Source organism: Rhipicephalus sanguineus, chromosome 10 (genome assembly GCF_013339695.2).
Source record: "Rhipicephalus sanguineus isolate Rsan-2018 chromosome 10, BIME_Rsan_1.4, whole genome shotgun sequence".
Taxonomy (NCBI): Eukaryota; Metazoa; Arthropoda; class Arachnida; order Ixodida; family Ixodidae; genus Rhipicephalus; species Rhipicephalus sanguineus.
This window is the reverse complement of record NC_051185.1, coordinates 90,875,985-90,887,902: the sequence shown is the minus strand read 5'-3', so window position 1 is coordinate 90,887,902 and position 11,918 is coordinate 90,875,985. Positions and strand designations below refer to the sequence as shown.

Sequence of the window (11,918 nt, the reverse complement as noted above, 5' to 3'; positions counted from 1 at the left end):
CGGTACTATATTTACGAAATTTTCTGTACGAACTTCGTGCTTTCCTAATTAACCTGCGAATTTCACAATTAAACCAAGGTTTTTGTTTCGTTCTCTTTTTTAGTATCCTACTTGGTATATGAGCTTCAACTGCGTTAAGTAGCTTATCACGGAAAGAAGACCACAGCGCTAAAGAACATCGGCTTTCTGCCAAAAGCAAGAATGTTGGGTAATACAACTCTAATTCTGCAGAAACAGAATCATAGTCACAATGTTCGTACAGGAAAATTTTTCTTGGTATTCCCTGTGCTATTTGAACGTTTTTTTATGCTTAAGTCTGTCACAATGGCCTTATGGTCGCTTATACCAGGAATCACCGACACAGTGGAAACAACATTGGGGTCGTTACATAAGATCAAGTCCAGAATGGCATTATGTCTAGTGGGAACATTCACATATTGAAAAAAACCAAAAACACTCAAGAATTCACCAAACGATGTATAGACTGATGACCTATTATGTTTACTACAGGTTGTCCAATCAAAATCTGGTAGGTTAAAATCCCCACTCAAAAATACACTGTCTGGATTTGACTGTACCATTTGAGAAAGCAGTGTCACAGGAGTATCACCACTGTCCGGCGGACGATAGAAACAACCAAAAACGACAGTATTTCCCTTCGGTAAGTAAACGCGGCACCACACTGCTTCGGCTGAATTATTAAAAGAAGTTTCCTCGCTAGTCCACTCGTTCGCAACAAGAATGAATACGCCCCCGCCGTGGCGATTTCTATCTTTCCTATAAATAGTGAATCCATGTGCGAAGATCTCAGTATCAGGTATCGTACTGTCCAGCCAAGATTCTGTACCCATGATAATTTTCGCTTGAGTAGTCACCACAAGGGATGAAAACTCGTCAACTTTATTATTAATACTTCAACAGTTCGCAAGAAGCACAGGTATGCGCCCACACGTGTTTAAAGTCTCGTTTCTTCCGGTTCTTGGATGACTGACGTCACGTTAGTCAGCTCCTTGAGATCGAGCATGTGCACGAAGCAGGACGGGTTGGTTCATTTCACTGTCCCATACGAACGTCTTCCGTTGATTATAAGCTTATCATAGTTAAGGCGCAGTCGGTATTCTTTGCTATCTTTCTTTTCCTTTGCGTAATTCCAAAGAAGCCGTCGCTTTTCGCGAACAACATGACTGAAGTCTTCAGATACACTGAATGAAGTGTACTTAAATTTGTAAGCATTACGCATAACACTTTCCCTAGCTTTCCAACCTGAGAAACTTGCGACAATAGGCCTAGTGCGCCCCTCCGTGAAGGCACCCAGCCGGTGGGCTCGCTCGATCGGAATGTTATCCAGCTTGAGCACGTCACTGCAAATATCTTTAATCAGGCTCTCAGATTTTTCCCACGTTTCTTTGCGCACATTGTCTGGCACCCCATAAAAAAAGTTCAGCCGGCGGCTCCTATTTTCAAGGTCGTCAATCTTAGCCTCTATCTTCCGTTCAGATTTTTCAAATATTTTAATGCGCTCCTCAATTACATTTGATTTTGCCATCACGCTGTCTATTTTCTGTTCTAGCTCGGTTTGCTTCATCACTATTTCCGCAAGTTTTGCAAGCATAGTTGCTTGACCAGTTTCAACATCTAGAAGAATCTTCTCAATGTTCGCCATCTGCTCTCTTTCGGTTAGGTTCATAGGGCCAGGGTTTAGCTCTACGTCTCCCGAGAGTAGCAATAGAGCCTTCCCCAACAAAGAGCAGTCATTAAAAATTAACAGCCAAGCAGAGTCAACCACGAATTTGCAAACAGAGCAAGTCAACAGGCACAGCATCCGCCTATCAATGGGGCACGACACTCTTACAAGCATCACATTACTTGTGCGGTAACATTTTGCATAATTCAAATAACCAACCTGACACATGAAGCAACGTAAGTTCGTGCCAAGAAGAGTGCCGCACCCCAGTCGACAGCTGCTGAGATGCTCCCTTTTATCGGCCTGGTAAGGCGGATCCGGAAGCGTTCCCCGTCGCGCAGCCATGTGGCCGGTCTGCAGCTCAGGCAGGAAGGTATCAGGCATGCCAGCTCGCATCAGTGGACGGCAAGGAGGGGCGCACTGCACATGCGCCACAGCTGCCATCGAGGGCTGCACGGTAGACTCGGTAGCCGCACCGCCGATGAACGCCGCAGCCGCAAGGATACCAGGCAGTACCTGATGCATGAAGCAACGTAGGTTCGTGCCAAGAAGAGTGCCGCACCCCGGCACGCAAAGCAAAATGCACGCAAAGCAAAGGATTTTGAAGGTTTCCTGGCTGACATTGTATATAACCTGCCAGGATTGGTCATCCCACCTAAAACACTCCTGTCATTAAGAAGAGGAAAAACGCTCATTAATCGAGAAATCGTAGATGCAAGCGGATTTGCATCTGAGTTGTATGGATGGCACGCTATCTATCTGAGAGTTGTATGGATGGCACGCTTATTATACATACCTCGGGTAGGTATGTATAATAAGCGTGCCATCCATACAACTCTCAGATAGAGACGCGGTGTATTTATGCCTTTGTAGTTGATTATCTCTGTGTCGGACAGCAAGTATACATGTGTGTAATTTTTAACAATAAATGTCCTTGCAAGTTGAGCCCCCGTCCTTCTCGTTTTGGCTTCGTCCATGCGTTTTTTGCGCTGCAATTTCTCAGAACCCTGGTGTATTCCTTTGATTAACATTGTGTTTCGCGCGCTGCCGAAACGGATCTCAGGGGCCACGTACAAAGAAGCGCCTGGTAGAGTTCTTCTCCGCCAGTTGCTGCAACGATCCCAGTTGCTCAGAATGTTTCAATGAACTCAATCAATTCCCAAAAACTATCCTTACAGTTACTTGGCCCGCATAATTAGTTACGTTTTGCCACCATATCAAATGTATGTAATATAAGTCTTAAATTAAACCAGAACCGTCATTTCTTTTTAGAAGACATGTTCGGGATATTCATAAAACAGGAAGGAAGTGCTCCCCTGGATATGCTTGGAAGAGGAACGCGAGTGGCCTTCTGTGTTCGTGCCACTGTGAAGGCCATAGGAAGCCGATTTCACGCACAGTGCATTGTCGGGCGGAGCTTCAACCGGGCGCGAGGACAGTGCTGCTATTAATAATATCGTTTATTTGTTTGTTTGTTTGTTTATTTATTTATTTATTTTCATACGCCATAGCCCTATTTGTGGGCTGCAGTACATAAAAATATCTACTCATCTATGGAACTGCTTTTGTCGTGGGAGCGATTGAGATCAGTGTCATGAATGTGTGGTTTGGCAAAAGAGTTAAATGAGCTAGCTTACGTTGTACCTTACAATAGAAGAGCTGTATGCCGGCGACTGTAAAGCTCTCGCAGTAGAACTGAAAAACAATCTCTTAAGCACGACAAGTAATTCAGTTAGATAACCTTACCGGAGCAGAAACGTATGCAGCTGTACCTCAACAAAATTATGAAAGAGGCGCTTGACTTACAAGCGATTCAGAGAAATATGGGTACTCTACCATAGGGCACTCTAAATAATGGACTATTGAAAGTACGGTGTGCTGTACTAGTAGAAGCAGTGAACATGGCATAATACTACTGGAGCCAAAGATGTGTCATCTCCTACATCGTGTCAAACGCATCTGCAGTAATGACTACTACAAACCTTGCGAGTTTCACTGAAGTACTTTTACGTCTGTTCAAGAAAAATGCCGGGAGAGCATTATTAAGTCCTTCTACGTTAAAAAGTCCTTTAAATTTAGTTGTCTTTGATCACTTATCGTTATTGACTAAGTAGACCTACATGAAAGAAAAAAAACGTGTGGTATGCTCTTTATTTCTGTTGAACGATAGGTTATTATAACTGTTTAGAAAAAGTTTATTACACCTTGCACAAAACAAAAACTTGATAACATTTCGGCAATTCGGGGTACATCGACACAACTATGTGCCAAATCAAACATCACTGTCTTGCAGTGAACACGTCATTACTCTAATATACATGACTAATATGTGATATGGAGTAAAAAAGAACTCAATGGGATACCGTGAAAAATGGATACAATGATAGAATAGTAGCACTAAAACACATTGGGTTACAGACGAAAGTTATCAACACAGATCGGGAGGATAGGCACACAAGAGCCTCAACAACGACTCGGCAGGCGCTGTCAAGCACCACGGCGGTCAAAAAGTAAGTCGTACCCTTTCGTGTTCGACGTCGACAAAAGGGCACGACCGATGCGGAAGAAACTCACGCTCCCCTAGGAAGAAGAGGTTCTCAGAGAGGAACGCGAGGACCTTGCGTCTCATTCGCCCCAGTGTCAGCCAGAAATCGCGTCGGCGGCAATTTCCATCCACGGCATCTGTTTCGCCAAAGGCTGAACAGCCCCGCAACTATTAAAAGCGCTGAGAAGCGCACGCGTGGAAATCGGCCGTCGGCCACGAATGGTCGCACACCCTGTCCACGGAATTCTGCATGAACAGTGCGCCAGAAGACGCGTGCTACCGCGCATTCAAGGGTCGCATGACGGTTAGTTTCACCCGCAGTGCAGTTGGGGCACGTGGAGACACGCAGCACTTGTCAACGCTGTAACCAATCTCGAGCGGGGAGTAAGCCCCAGCCCAACCGCCAAACAAAGTCACGAATATGACCTGACAACGCAGCTACAGTTGTTCGTTTCATGGGCGGTTGATTATAGATTGACGGTGCTGGGGAACCGAAGGCAGCAGAAGGGTGGCCATTGAGTCCACCACATTAGCTTCCGTGACCTCTATCTCTGGGCACGTAGCCTCTACACGTCGGTGAAATGGTAGAAGGCCTCGACACAAAAATGATCGTTGAGTTGACTGGGGATTGTGGTGTATAAGGCTAGGCGCATCAAGACACGTAGTAATGGCCCAAGGTGGTAACCAACCAGGGCCTGTGGGGGAGTACGGTCACTACTTAGTATTCTCAATAACGTGCGCAGCCACAAGATAGGAGCCGTGGAAGAAACATCGGAGGAAAGCAAAGCCGCCATGGTCTCTCGGTTGGGCTAATGTCGAACGAGATAATAATTCTGTGCCACCGGACCAGAAAAACGAATTGATGCAACTTAGCTCTTTCCGTGAGACGTGGAGCGGGGGTTTTACGTTTTACAGTACGGTAACCGTGCCAAACTTTTTCTAGATAAACCGATTGAGACAAGTACAGGCGTTCTAAGAGAAGAAATCACAATATTTGGCAACTGTGATCATTTTTGAGAGTTTGTAGAACGATCGACCAGGTGTTGTCATGTACAGCAAATGCACTGAAAGTGACGCCGAGGATCGTAGTGGTAGGAGACCATTCTGAAGGAGACGTGATACCGACACGACCGCTGCGATTGCCAATAAAGAAATCTTGGCTTTTAAAAATTTTAACCTTGCACTTGGGATCATGCCGATATGATGAAATGTACAAAGGGCATCCTCCAGCGACTGTTTATTATGGACATATAAGGTTATGTCATCAGCATATGCAGTGCCATTTAGATGCATATCACCAGGTAGGGTTAAGCGTTCCACCTGTGGGTCACCTTCTAAGGCCCTTAAGAAGGGTTCTAATGCAAGGAAAATAGAATTCACGGATAGAACATTATTACGTAGCTTATTAAGCATTATTAAGTAGCTTATTAAGCATTATTAGGTAGTTTATTAAGTAGCTAAGCTCACTGACACCAATAGCCTTTTCCCGATCTAAGGAAACCAGCAGCCGTTGGGCACATCGACCAGTAGTGTACTGGGCGATGTCGCGCGTTAACCATGTATGGGTGTGAATTCCTCGCCTCGGAATGGAACAAAACTGCTGGGGAGCGATTATTGATGGAAGAGACGGACTGATTCGGCGCAGCAGGATGTTGCCCAAGATTTTGTAATGTATGTACATTAAGAAGGGTAATATGGCGCCAATTTTCCGGTCGCCTGGACAATGGGTATTTCTTGGGAACTAGTGTAATACGGCCTCTGCAGAAAGAGTTCGGGAGGTAAGATCTTGGAAATATTTACGAATGACGCGTCACATAAATGGGCCAACGATAGACCAGAACTGTACGTACAACTCAGCAGGTACTCCGTCAGGCCCGGGGGCCGAACTCTTTTTATTGCGTCGAACACGTCCTTTATTTTGTCATTTAATGGCGGCGATAGGTGAACGTCCTATGCATTGCTGTTGTAGGGGATACGCAGGAGCAGGTCCCGGATAACTGACACAGGCAAAAGAGTGAGCCATTGACTGAAAGTGTTGAGTGAACGCCTGAAAGTCGTGTAAACCAGCAGCAGGTGGTGCGGTAGGGTTTGGTGAATGGGCAGGCGAGCGTGGCGGACGTAGTAGAGCTCGGCGTACATACCTTAGCACCTTAGCGTGAACACACGGCCCACGCCTACAGCGCCAGGCCGCAGCGGAGGCCAAAGAAGCGCGCATGGTACGTTGCCTTGTTCAACGAGCTGATCCGCAGTTTGATAGCCACGTGGAGATCGAGGGTGCGTTTGGACTGTTCGCCAAGTGGGTTACCGTGTCACAAAACTTGCGCAAGCATAATCCCTTTTCGAATGACTCGGATATGCCTTTGAGCACGAAGGGTTTTGTTTTGGTGACCATACGGTTGAAGCTCAGACGCGTCCGATAGCTTGTAAGTCCGCTCCTGAGATGAAGAGCGGCGCGATTCAGGAAGTGTTAAGCGCTGCTGATCCACAAGTTGACACCCGCGTGGAGAGTGAGGGACTTGTCGTACTGTTCGCAACGGATGCTGCGTGTCACAAAACCTGCCCAAGCATTATCGCTCTTATTACGACTCAGATATACTTTTGAGAAGAAGGGCTTTTGTTTTAGTTACCATACGGGGTCAGCTTTGACGCGTCCGATGGCTTGAGAGTACTCGCCTGAGATGAAGCGCTGCGTGATTCGGGAAGGGTTAAAACCTGCTGACCCACAAGTCGATAGTCGCGACGAATGCGCTGGCGACAAACTTTTCAAGTCACTAGGAACCCCCCTTGCGAGGCTCGTTGAAAAACGGGTGTCCGGCAAAGTATTGCCTCATTCAGAAGGGTTATGTGCTTTCAGCCTGACAGACTGGAATGCCTGTTTGTCGGCTACTCTGTTTTCCTTGCTTTCAGTGCCTTTCGAGGCCACAGGGCCGGACCTTGTTTTTACATTCGGCTCTAAGTACGGATCGTTCTGCTTCCGAATTATGGACGTTGTTTTTGAGGGCAATCAAGGTTACGCACCCCCCTATCTAGTAGGCACTGCTGTCTTTTGCTTCAGCTGGAAGGAGTGTTTTAGCTATCTCAGGGATGTTCCGCGCAGTTGCGTGCCGCCGGCTGAAATCTGATGGGCAATATTTGCCATGTCGCAAAACCTGAGATGTGTTGTTTGGACCACGATGTTGGGCAAGACGCGGAAACGCTGCTAGTCTTAGCCGTATCTGATCAATTAACACCAATGTAACTTTACATAGGTCTTTTTTGCGTTTTGTGTTCATTTAGCATATTTTATGAATCACTCCCGCTAGTTTCTGTATCGCCTGTAGCACCTGCGTGCCTAGAGGATGTGACGTTCTCTGGAAATAATGCAAAAACGTTAGCCTATTGATTTTCTTCATGATTAGTGGGTCTGTGTTTCGTATGACTTTTGTTATTTGAACCGTGACTTTCACGAGCGAGAACGTAAGTGTAGTTTTCGAGAAAGTTTTGATTATAGTATGTAGCCTGGCATTTGTCAATGTCAGTTTGGGTGCTCTGTTTGTTGTGGCTTGAGTTTGGCTGGCTCATTTGCGGCACTTGCAAGTCGTTTCTCAGTAACAAAGCTGGGGCTCAGCCTACGTGAGAAACAAAACAAGGGGAGCAGGTCAGCGGCCTCTCCGGGGTGCTTTGGTGCTGGCATCGCCTTCGAGACCTCCTGAAGCGGCGGATGGGCTGTTATGATCGGACTTCACGGCTTGACGCCGCGGGATTGTGGGAATGATTTGACGGCCTCTGCCCTGCTTTCTGCATTGTCAACGTTCTTCGAAGAGCACCTGATACGGTGACGAGCACAGCAGTCGTGTCCTGAGCCCTTTCAAGCTGTCAGTTTCCCACATCAATAGCCTTGGACATAACCCGGCCGTGTTTGACGGTTTTATTGCCCGCAAGTGATGAGCTGTTTGCCGTCATGGCTGCTCGGAAAGGCTGTCACTTGTGTACTACTTTGTTCAGCATTCTGGCGAGATGCACCGGACAATTAGCCGTGCGCCTGAGATTCTTCATCGGGCACATTTGCCACACTCCACGGTGCCTTTATGGCTTGGTGACCCGGCCAGGAGCTGGCTGTCGACTGAGCCCGCGCCGCTATCGATGCAAGCAAAGACGCACCTGACAACACGGCCAGTTTTAAGGGATTACCGCCGCCGCGATCACTTCACTGTGTGTATCGTGCCTATTGTGTCGTCTGGTCACCTCCCGGGCGCAGTCCGTCGAGTCGGGAGCCCGCTTCTCTCTTTCCTGGGGTGGGAAGGAGGCGGTGCTTATCTTTCCCCTTTGGGGGCAGAGATGAAGATTTGTTCATTGGCTGTCCTGAACTTTAATGGTTTTCTCGAACAGGGAACCTTGGGAAGACCAAGGCTTTATAGCGCGAGCGTCGAGACGCTCTGCAAACACGCTACAAATAGTCATGTAAATGTTCTTGCAATCAGCTCCAGCTCCTGAGCTCTACTTCTCCCTAAGGCCTGGCTGGTCCCGGTCCTATGGGCAACGCACGACCACATGAACGGTTAGTTTTCATGTTTCGTGTGGTAGCTTGTTGCACTGGTGGCTCGCTTGCTCAATCTCAACATCGCCGTCGTCCCTCCTCATCTCGCCGGTGAGGAGGTGTCTCGCAACAGCGGTCCACAACAGCTAGAGGAAAGTTGTCGAGGATGCGCCTCGTGGGACTAATCCTAACATAACGCAGCCTTGCAAAGTGCGGCGTAGTAGCGTACGCTTCCGGGCTCCCCCTCGCGAGGACAGCAGACACTGCTGTCGCGGTGAAACAAAAGATTGCAAAAAAAGAAAAGTCACGAAACGCTTTTCGGCTTTCTTATCTCACACAAGACAATAATAAATTTCGCATGTTGCCATTCATCAACCCCGCCACGGTGGCTAGTGGTTATGGCGCTCGACTGCTGACCCAAAGGTCGCGGGATCGAATCCCGGCCGCGGCGGCTGCATTTTCCGATGGAGGCGAAAATGTTTGAGGCCCGTGTACTTAGATTTAGGTGCACGTTAAAGAACCCCAGGTGGTCGAAATTTCCGGAGCCCTCCACTACGGCGTCTCTCATAATCATATCGTGTTTTTGGGACGTAAACCCCAGATATTATTATGCCATTCATCAACAATGTAATTCTTTTTCGCAATTTACCTGCGCCAGGCAATAGTTTTCAGTCGAGCAACTGTGACACCTTCGCCGCCAACATGTGGGTGCTATCGACGCGACGCGACAGCGTGACGGAGCCCGATTGTCACTGTCGCTGTTCTCCTTCGCACAATATTCTCGTGGATGCGGTTGGGCCTTCATGACAGCTTTGCGGCAACACGTTTCACGGTCATCGAGCTCGGATCTGTTCCCGATTGCATGCGCATGCAACACCATGCATGAGTAAGACTTGTTGCTGGGCGAGATTGTTGAAATAGACGGGGTACATTTTAGCGCGAACTCGTCTTACAGTCATGTTATACCATACCAAATTTGGTGTACATCCCATTAACGAAACGGCCAGTTGAGCACAAAGTCGTGGGCGGATAGATAGATAGATAGATAGATAGATATGTTCAAAGTTGCAGAAGTTCGCTACGAAATGCTTCGCGTTTAATAAATCCCGACAGCCGAGCGCGTAAATGCCGCGCAGTTCGCATTTCGTTATCGCGTTAATACGTGTACGTGCGCGTGTAGGCAAGTAAAAACTGCTCTATTTCTTTCCTAATCAGTTAGTCAACACCGGTATGTTTCATACCGGGGCTGCAAAAGCGGCACGGAATGCTAAAACTGCGCTATTCCGCGTGAAATCAAACGCCCACGCACGCCGCAGCTTCGGACGCGGTGGACCAAATATGGCGGCAAGCCAGGACGGTCCGCGGTACTTTGCCCGGTTCTAGTGACTGAGTTTTTCATAAAGGTTGATAGGTTTCCATGAAGCAATTTGGTTCCGAACTGTCAACAGTGAAGTGGCCTCCGCGTCCATAGTTCACCGACGGATACGGGCACGAGTGGATCGCCAGGACACATGTGAGACAAAATAATACCCATTGGATCGCCGATGGGGAAACCCGAAATCCAAAAGCGTGTCGAAAATCTTTGCCATGTTAGCTTGATCATTAGTGGAATCACGTAGATTTGGGCATGTTCGTGTTCCATTGCTGTTTCCAGCGCACACACGAGACAAAAAGAACTAACACCGACGAATACATTCGCTAACTTCCAACAAATTTATTTTCAAAGCGTCGCACTCATATATACGGGACTGGTGAAAAGCCCGCCCGACCGCATTTGCACATTTCACGTCGGAATGATGAACACTGCAAAGTCAAAGCCGACTAAAAAGGAAAAGATTAAGAGAAGATATTTACTGCCCTTTCCGTTATGTCGTTCATGGATTGCGATTAAGATAATTGATTTCTTATTTTTGCTAGACCTACTGATGTTCGACTTACGCACGTGTCCGCCATGGAGTGATATTTACAGTTTGTACTACCTCACGTGTCATTTGCTTGGCGCTCCTTGCTACGACGTAGCAAGCTGTCCTTCATACATTGACGAGTCTGGCCGGTGTTTATTTCCTCCCCCACGTTAACGGTAGAGCATGCACCACATTGGTGGAGCACTCAGCAAAGCTATGTCTGTTCTTTGTCGCACACCCAGCTTCCTTGGCTTTCCGGTAGCTGGCTTTGCACAGACTGGACAGTCTGTTTCGTGCTGTGAACACGCCCTTGACGTTAGCGGTGCTTCCATTCTTCTTAAGCCGGCCTGTGCGATACACCGTGTACATATGATACCACAGCGTACTTTTGTTTCCTCCCCACCTCCTTTTGTGGTAATTCTGTCAGCGGGTTCAGGCGGCCACGTTTGAAGGTTTTAATTCCTTCGGCCACTGAAGTGCTCACCGGCTGTGGGTACCCAGCATTTTTCAAGCGCTCGGCCTGAGCACGAAACTGCTCTGCATCTTGTGATACAAGGAGCGTCGAAGCGCGTTCGTTACAGTTAGCTTCTCTATACTCCTCTTTACGAGCTTAGATTGACCCGACGAAAATGGCAGAAATGGCTTATTGGCTCTATGCTCATACGACCAACAGACATATGGTTACCTTCTAAACACATCCGTATGATATCTGAGGCGGCTGTTGATTCCCGGTGTTTCTTGGGTGATAAGAAGCGTATGAAGGCACTTTGTAAAAGCATCTAGTAGCTGAGACACGTCGTTATCAAGTCCGGTTCTATCCAGTAAAAAAATGTAATCGCCAACGTACCAGTACAGTTTCTTGACATTTGAGTGAAAGTTGCTTCCAAATTTTCTGCTTAGGCGGGCAAGATACAGACCGCTAAGAATGGGCGCAATGCGTGAACTAATGCGAATTCCTTATTTTTGAAGAAAAAATATTCCGTCACATTCAGAAATTATGGCGCGGAAATAGAAAGAAAGAAACTCACGAAACCCTCGCAACGATACGCAGGCGGTATTTATCAATTTCTTTTCATCATAAACTCCATGCATTCTTGAACGCATGAAAGCAGCTCATTAAAGGGTAAGGAACAATACAGATCTTTGACGTCGATCAAGAAGGCACGCAATTTATTCCAAGACTCAGTTTGACGATAAGTGATCACTAGCTAAAAATTATTCGTCAAAAACAGATCATCTGTCCTCAGTAACTTCAACTTGTCTTGAATG

General features: G+C 47.2%; 2 pseudogenes; both read right to left on the bottom strand.

Moving 5' to 3' along the window:
• Positions 1-223: 223 nt before the first annotated feature.
• On the bottom strand, positions 224-941 carry LOC125760278 (uncharacterized; annotated as a pseudogene).
• A 57-nt stretch (positions 942-998) lies between these two features.
• Positions 999-2,209, bottom strand: LOC119406590 (uncharacterized; annotated as a pseudogene).
• Positions 2,210-11,918: the final 9,709 nt, after the last annotated feature.